General features: G+C 37.5%; 1 long non-coding RNA gene across 1 annotated transcript; it reads right to left on the bottom strand.

The window, feature by feature from the left end:
• Positions 1 to 743: 743 nt before the first annotated feature.
• LOC109369156 lies at positions 744 to 8520 on the bottom strand. Its single transcript, XR_004160837.1, has 3 exons — positions 8424 to 8520; positions 6866 to 6924; positions 744 to 792 (listed from the first exon to the last, which is right to left on the bottom strand). It is a non-coding gene; the product is annotated as an uncharacterized LOC109369156 (long non-coding RNA).
• Between the last annotated feature and the right edge of the window lie 123 nt (positions 8521 to 8643).

Raw genomic sequence — 8643 nt, 5'->3', positions numbered from 1 at the left:
GGTTCTGAGGAATATGAGCCTTACAAGAGAAAGGACTTTTAGAGGCCTCTCATAAAGGCATAATAAATGAAACTTATTAGATATTATCTATAATATGCTACCATATATAGTGTGCCAATACCCTCTAGTGGATGCACTTGTCTGTGTTTATATCACCCTGTATTAGCTGATGTACTAAGTCTTAAAAATCTATAAGCCTTCTTAAAAAAGATTTTCCTGCCTCATGTGGCAAATGACTGCAGGTCTTTATTCATGTTCTGCATACTACTGTGTGAGAGGTTTAGTTAACGTAGACTCTATGACGGCTTCTCTCCCTCCTAACACGTGTAATGATCCAAATCTTTGTGGAGTTTTCTGAGATGTACGCATTCGTAAGGGATAATAAATAGCCACAACAGGAGACAGCTTGACATTTCTGTATTTACGCATTTTTGTTCACTAGCCTAACAACATCTTCTGTTATCATAAAGTGACTTATAGAACGATGTCAAGCTCAGAATGTGTGAAAGAGGCAGCTTGCACAAGCCAGACAGGTTGAGAAAGAAGTTTTCATTATCAGCAGAGAAAGAGAGTTAAGACTGATTGCCATACATCTATGGCTTTCTGAACTGGTAACATTTCCCTTGGCTGCAAGACAAAAAGACCTTACAATTAAATGGATATCCTACATCTTATGTGTAATCATTTGCTATCAACCAGCAGAGACCAAAATACCACCCATCTTCCAGGCTTGCAAGCAGATACTTACTTGTCAGTTGATCTTGTGAAGTAGGGATTTTTCAGTAGTATTTCCTGGAACAATCAAACATAATTCTAAATTTAGCAAATGTGCCCATATAATAGCAAGAGACTATACTGAGTGGAATTTTTGGCCATCAACTTGAAATTCAAATGCAAGACCATAGAAGGGCAGCTAAACGGTATGCATTTGTGTGTTAAAGGACAAAAGGAAAGGTCTTCAGTGTAGTAAATGTTTTCTAACTTAAAAATGAATTCTTCATTCAAACAATTTGCAAGATTTTTATTTATACTGAAACTTTACTAAAAGAAGAAATAAATGGCCCAATTGTGCTATGTGTTTTCCGAAAGTATGGTTAAAAACAGCCATGCTCACAAATAATACACTTCCCAAGTGATATCCAAACCTTTACTAGCAATTTCTTGCTAGTCTTGCTAGACTTTATCCTTACATCTTATAAAACTGTTGTTGCACACAAAACATTAGAGAACTGCTATTTATATTGTATTAGGCTTTCTATACTGAATAAAAACTATTGTCCTTTTTCTTACTACTTTATAGCCTAACTAGGCAGAGCTCAGATAAACATTGGGCTATCATGATTTAAAAAAAAAAAAAAAGTCACAAAGCATTGAACAGTAAAGCTAAATACAATACTGCATACTCTGGTGTTCCCCAGAACTGAGTGAATAAATTCTAATTTGAAATTGCTCTTGTCATTCTGCTCTAAGAGGCTAACACCTTCCACACGCAAGCAGGAATACTTGGTGACTCCATCTGATACAGGAACAGATTATTTTCCAGTTCAGGGTCAAATCAGAGAGAACCTGAGTAGGTGTCAGACGGAGAGAGGAGGAATAAGAGTAAGCAAAGATCTCAGCTTCTGTTGTGCTTCAGAATGAGTGAGGAAACACAGCACTTATAATTCAATGGTGGCTTTTTTTACTCTTTAATCACTATTTTACTATTAAATGCACGGGGGTTCTTCGTAAACTTCTAATCAATCACTATTAACATAGAAAAATTAAAAACTTGTATAATTTTTAAAATCTTACTATCTTGGGTTGGCATTTTGTTTTCTTGATTATAATTGCTTTTCCAATCAGATACATGGCCAAAACATAAGGAGGAGAGAATATAAGTAAAAATAAGCAAAACAAATTTTCCTGGCATAAACAACTACCTGCATCACAAGACAACACAACATTTGGAGCATTAAGAGAACTGATTGCAATCAATGCTGAGAATTAATCTGGTGTTTCAGTGATCAAAACCAATTTGTAAAAAATTATCCATTATTAAAGGGGCAAATTCCCAAAGGAATGTTATCATTTTATCCCCTTGGAAACAAGCAGTGTTCAGATCTATCCTCCATAGTAATAATCTCCTGTCAAATGAATAGCAGAATGACATTTCTGTAGGCTTCACAGCATGAAAACAGGTAAGGACAACATGAACAGAGAATAGCATAGGATATTTTGCTAACCTATTACAAATGTAATAGATTATAGCGCTGTTATTTTAGCACATGGTCTACACAAATTCATCACTCTCAACTTACTGTGTGTGGGCATTTAAATTTTAAGGTAGAAGCACCATCAGCTAAGTTTTTATTATACATGCAGTGGAATGAAGAAAAACGTATTTCTATCAGATTTATTTTTCTCTACTGGAGGAGTATATTAATAACAATACACTGCGAGCCAGCTTAAGTCCAAGGGAAGGATCCTACTTGATTTAATACCAGGCCAGTCTCTCTATATCTATTACAAGCAGACCACAGATCATTTTTTCACACAAGTATTTCTCATGCCAAAAATTTCTCCCTGCCAAACCTCCTCTAAGGATGCAGTGAAATAAACCTATTATAAATGTGTTAAGTTGTGCTATCATAAATACATAAAAGAAACTAGTACAGGCACACATCTGCTGTAGGCGGAGGAAGAGGACAAGCAGTCACTGAGTACCACATTACTCCCCTGCTAAGTTGCCAGTTCCAGTGAGACCCAAGAACAAGAGCTGCTACCAAACATGATAGCTGCTTCACATCCCATTTGTAGCCCCTAATCAGTTTTCACTAGGCAAGCAGCCACAGAACAGGAGCACTAATAACAGCTTTACTTGGCAGGACCCAGCTCCGAGTTTGGCCAGAGACAAAAGGCAGCTTAGATCCTTAGCGCTTCTCCCCATATTGCTGCAAGCTTCGTCCTTGTGCTGCCAGCAGCTCCTCAGCACTGGGGATGACCCCAGGAGCGGTGTAGTTCAGAGGAGTTACTTTGTTCCCCTAGACAAGTCAGGGTTACAAGAGCACCCAGCCACTCTCAACCCTGTGTTCCAGCTAGAAGCTTATCACTTTGCAGCCATGAATATGTACACAGGAAAAAATCTTTTCCTTCCTACATCCTGGCGGCAAACCAAAAAATCAATACCAGTTGCCTAAGTAAAATCTCAGCCTGACAGGGCCTCCCTGCTGGCTACACAGCAATACTAATGGTCTTGTAGTGGTCTTTAGACAGCACAGGGATGTCAATATAATTTTGTTCCACTTCTCTTGCTTGCCAGGTCCCATCTGCAACTAATTCATAACCTTGGTTACTCATACCTTTGCACAAATGGACCAACTCTCCACCTACACACTTAGCTGTCCCTTTACTGACTCCAGCGCTTCTCTGATCAATGTGACAGACTTTGCAGCGTGTCCCTCTAAATCTGCTTTGCCTTTAATATTTCACTAAAATGTCAATTAAAACTGCTTTCGCCTCCCAGGAGCCCAAAATCTTCTATTCTTTAGGAGCAGTAGGACAAAGCCAATTCCCGTCTGACTAAACAAATAAGAAATAGAGTCAGAAAATCCGGAAGATATTGAAGACTTCTCAATCTTCACCTCAGAGTTTCTCAGAGACATTAGTTAACCCCTCAGAGGATGTATTCAACTTCATAGGAAAAATTACCTATGCATTTAGATAAAGTGCTAGAAAAACACAGTGTATATCTTTTGGTAAACAACAGCATAAACACTACTGAAGCCCTATTTCTGAAATATTTACATTTTCTAAGCAGGCAACTGGCCCTAGAGAAACAGGAAAAAGAAGAGAGGCAAACAGAGACATCACCAACTAAAATCAGATTATGTATATAGAAGGATGCTAGGATGCTAAAACATCTTCAAGAAAGGGTGAGCACATTTCAGTCAGCGTGGTCATCAGTGCTCCGAGTGTGCTGGAGGTTTGGGAGCCAGTGCCCCTGGGATGGCAGAAGGGGCTTACATGAGTGCAAGCAGTTCGGCCCTTGAACATCTCCTTCCAGAAGTAACAGTTACTGCAGAGAGGGCAGTGGTAACTAAAGTATAGAACAAGTTTCAGCAAGTTACAAATTTGATTTTTAAAAGAATAGCACAATAAACAGAGCAAAGAACAGGCTATCAAATAATGTTTTGTTAGACAAGATTATGCTCTCAACAACATCATCTCTTTCACACAGAATCAAAACAGTCATATTCCAGCAGCGAAACACAAATACACACCACATGAACCAGTCCTCAAACGAGCCATTTCCTGCATCTGGGCTGACAATCAGAACTGCTCCTCAGTAATTCTCTTTGTAGTTCCTCCATCAGAAAACCAGACTGTCACAAAGCAGTTCCTCATCCACCAAGCTGGTTAAAAGCAAAGACTTGGTTCTGTTGCTCACACAAGCATAAATACTGCCATGCGAGATGTTCAAAGGTAGCTGAGACAGGCAAGGAACTGGGAGGTGAGGGACACAGAAAACCATCACCCTCTGAGGCAGGAACCAAGAGGGATTTTTACTGCAACTGAACCGATGCGCGAAAGCTGAATTCAGACTCAGTTGATCAGTATGAAATTACACAACCAAATGGCATGGAAATGATGGGCAATTGATATTCTACTTTCTCCATGGTCACTAGTGTCAAAGAAAAAAGTTCAAATCAAATGAGCACACTCTTCAACGGCCAAGCAACAAAGTTACTTGGCAGGAAGGTCTTCTTTCCCTCCTTTTTAGCACTTGTAACACAGTGGAAAAATAATAATAATAATAATAATAATAAAAATCAGTTTGTTATATAGTAGAAGTCAAAATCATTAACAAATCTGATCTGATTTTACTTCAGATTAACTAACCTATAGAAGGAGTAGTTCTGTGAGAAGGATGCAGGCCTAATACAAGAAAACTCAAGTAAGCACATCCACCATCACAGTTAAAACAAGTTTTTACATACATTAATAAACAGGAAAGATTTTGTAACAGTCCTCAGAATGAAAGAATTTCACATAAAGGATGTCCTAAAATTCATGTTCTGAAAAATTTTTAATGTAGAACTGCTTAAACTTAATAGTAGTCATCAGAGTTTTAACAGTATGACTAGACATAACTTCAGTCACAAGACTAACCAAAAATTGTCACTTGGGCTTGTGAGGACTGTAGCAATCAAGGCCAGATCATCTTATAGAATCATAAAATAGTTTGGGTTGGAACGGGCCTTTAAGATCACCTAGTTCCAACTTCCCTACTATAGAAGCAGGAACACCTTCCTCTAGATCAGGTTGCTCAGAGCCCCACCCAGTTGGGACTCATTCACAAGCTGAACTAGTTGACTCTCTGGAACACATATCTACCTCCTTCGTAGCCAGGATTTCCCAGGAACTCACCTCCATGACACTCAGGAAGGGTTTTGCCACAAACTCAACATGACAATTTTTAATATTCCAGCTAACATTTCACTATAGGTACTGCCTGTGCCCTCTCTGCTCCTATCATGCTGACTATGGTTATGATATGATCATGGATACCCAGAAGTCTTCAGCAGTTGTTCATACATTCACTCACAGTATAAAAGAGTTGTTCACATTATTTCCATAAGCACAGTCACTTAAAGGTTTTCATCATAATTTTTGTTTCCCATAAGCATTTTTGACAAAATATGTTAGCAATTTCAGAATACTATTGCTATATCAAGACATGGGGCTTTAGAAAGCATTTTAATAAATCAAGGAAAGTGAAAATTAGCTTGTTAGCATCTTATGTGAAACAGAAGCAAAGGGAAAGATTAACACCTTGTAGGAGAGAAGTGGGAGGCAAGTGCACTATAAAATGTAAGACATTCAAGATGGTCACAAAAGGAGCTAAAATACCAGGAATCGTGAACAGAAGAAAAAAAAAAAAAAGGGGGCATATGATAGCCTTTGAGGATTTTTATTGCACAGAGGGAATAGATATACAGCACACAAATGAAATTTAAGATTAGAATTTATGTTTGTTTTGTTAGGATGCATCATTTTATTATTTTACTATACAGTGTTCATGGGGAGCATATCTTGCAGTTCCAAGTCTCTGCTAATAATATCCATTGCAGGCCTCCTAGCAAACTGATCATAGTGCTTTATATATATACACTGCTGCTTTTAAGCATGTCAGCATATGATTAGACCATTTTTACATTTGTTTCCTGTACAAAGGATATTTATCTTCAAATATGACACTTCAGAGTGATTAGAAAACATTCCATTATATTAGTGCAGGATTGTAAGATTCAAAAATTAGTTTATTTCATGTAAGCTAGATATTATGAATTATAATAAACTGTTAATTTTCACAAAGATAAGTGAAAATTATTTCATATTTGGACCATTTTGAATCAACATTAGTTTTCTTTCCTATAGAAGCAATAATGGGGCCAAATCTCTGCAGGTACAACGTAGTCAAGTCTATTTAACCCATCCACACTGTTAGCAGTTCTGATTGTAAGACTGTGACCCGACCAGAATCTAAACTCACACACAGCAAAACCTCTGAGTGTACTCTCAAATGTGTTCTCTCTTGCTAGATTAACTCATTAGACAAAAAATGATAAAATAATAAACAATATAAACAATATACAAGAGTAAAATAAGCAAAGAGGGACATCATTTTGTCTAGAAAATTCCAAAAGGAAAAAAAAAAATCAATTTTCACTACTTTTCTGAAAAAAAAAAGTAACATATTTGCTAAGATTGAGATCTGATATTTTAAAAGATAATAAAACAAATATGACATATGCTGAAAATAAGGACATTTCTTAGTGAAAAGAACATTCTCACTGGTACATATATGACAAAAAATTTTTACCTTGCCAAGGGCAGAAGTGTCACATTGATTTCACACAGTAAGTGCTTAAACTGCAGACTCTCAAAGTTGCATGAAAAAGAAAATAACACAGTTCACATTAAATACAACATTCAAATTCAAATTAATCTTCTGTAGAGTCTGTTTGCCAAGAGTACAAACTCCTTGACCAAGTACATTGTCTAAGAAAAAACCAAGTGCCCTCAAGATCTCAGCATCATGCGGAGCAAAGGAACCACGCATGCAGCTACAAGCTCCATGTTCCCAAACATTTGACTAAAGTGTCCTTGGTTAACATCTGAATATCTGATACCTACTCTAGGGAATCTGCTTACGCAGGGGGGTTTGACTGGGTGGTCTCCAGCAATCCCTTCCAATCTCTGTAATTCTGTTATTCTGTTACACAGCTTTGAACTGTTCCTGCTGTAATGCGTGAGACAAGAATCTAGGAAGAAAGGTTTCTTCCAGTTCTGTCATACTTAATTCAAATAGGACATTTTTGTTTTACTTCCTGCCATGGTTAAAGATAGGTTTTTCAAAGATACCTACACCACCCAGATAGTAAAATCAATATTCAAAATTAATGGCCATAATCTATAATAATCTTTAATATTAAGGCACTCTAGCGCAATGGAAAGTGCAGCAATGACAGCAGAGTAGCAAGGTCACAGGCTGCAGCAAGTGAGGACTTGTTCAAATATAACATAGGTGGGGACAGAAATAAAGGAAAGAACCTTTAGAAGAAAGCCTTCAAGTGTGTACAGATTTTTAGCGAGACACACCCACTTCCACTGCCAACTCTTAAATAAGGTCTGGGAGGAGGGTGGATTCTGGTTCCACCCCTTCCAGTCACTTAGGGGCATTGCATGCACCTGAGCTCCCCTGGATTGGCCCTGCTTTCCCACCAGGTGCTCAATCACTAGCCCAAGCCACGACAGCATTTCTGCTACAGGTGCTATTTCTTATATGCAGCATTCTTAAATTATTTAAATTTTAGACTAACAACTTAGGAAGCTATCAGTATTTATGTTATAATTGTATAATTCTTTACTTTTTTTTTATTGAATAATAGTATAAAAGGGTTTACTATGTATTGTGTTAATTCAGTTTTATGGATGGGATGTTCCATTTACAAAATCTTGGGGTACAAATTTTTCAGCCTTCTAAGTCAGCAACTTCAGCTCACTGGTTTCAATCAAAACAAGAAGGCAGAACAAGAACTTTTTATTACAACTTGATTCCCATCACATTTCTTTTATTATTTCAAAAATGTTCCATTGAAAAGACAGCACGCTCAGACAGCTATGATTTTTCAAGTTTTAAAAACAATCCAGCCTGAAAAGTAAATGCAGCTATTTCCCTTAACGTTGCTCCATATGCAAACACAGAGTCATGCAATAAAAGCAGGATAAAATGTGCTGAAGAAGAAAGTAAAACAGAAAGCCTGAGAGAAAAGTGAAACATGAAACAAAATTTACATTCCAAAACGTCATAGATACTTTCTTTTTGGGTGCATTTTAACAAAAGAAAAAGGAATAAAGTAGAACTTCAGCGATCTTACCCTTCTGTCAGTAGGATCAAACATAGCATTTATCCCAGAACCAGGGACGCCAGGATCCTGTTCTGGTGGGATTAGAAGATCACAATTAAAGCTTACTCACAAGAAGTTTCTGTTCATGGAAGGAGAAAAAAAAAACCTGTGTGTTTGCCCCACCTAAAGCAGCCTGCAGCTATTGCCCCAGCTGACATAGCAAAGTACAGCTGTCTCATAAGAACTTAAA

The sequence above is a fragment of the Meleagris gallopavo genome, chromosome 10 (assembly GCF_000146605.3).
Source record: "Meleagris gallopavo isolate NT-WF06-2002-E0010 breed Aviagen turkey brand Nicholas breeding stock chromosome 10, Turkey_5.1, whole genome shotgun sequence".
NCBI classification, from domain to species: Eukaryota; Metazoa; Chordata; class Aves; order Galliformes; family Phasianidae; genus Meleagris; species Meleagris gallopavo.
This window is presented reverse-complemented; position numbering and strand designations above follow the sequence as displayed.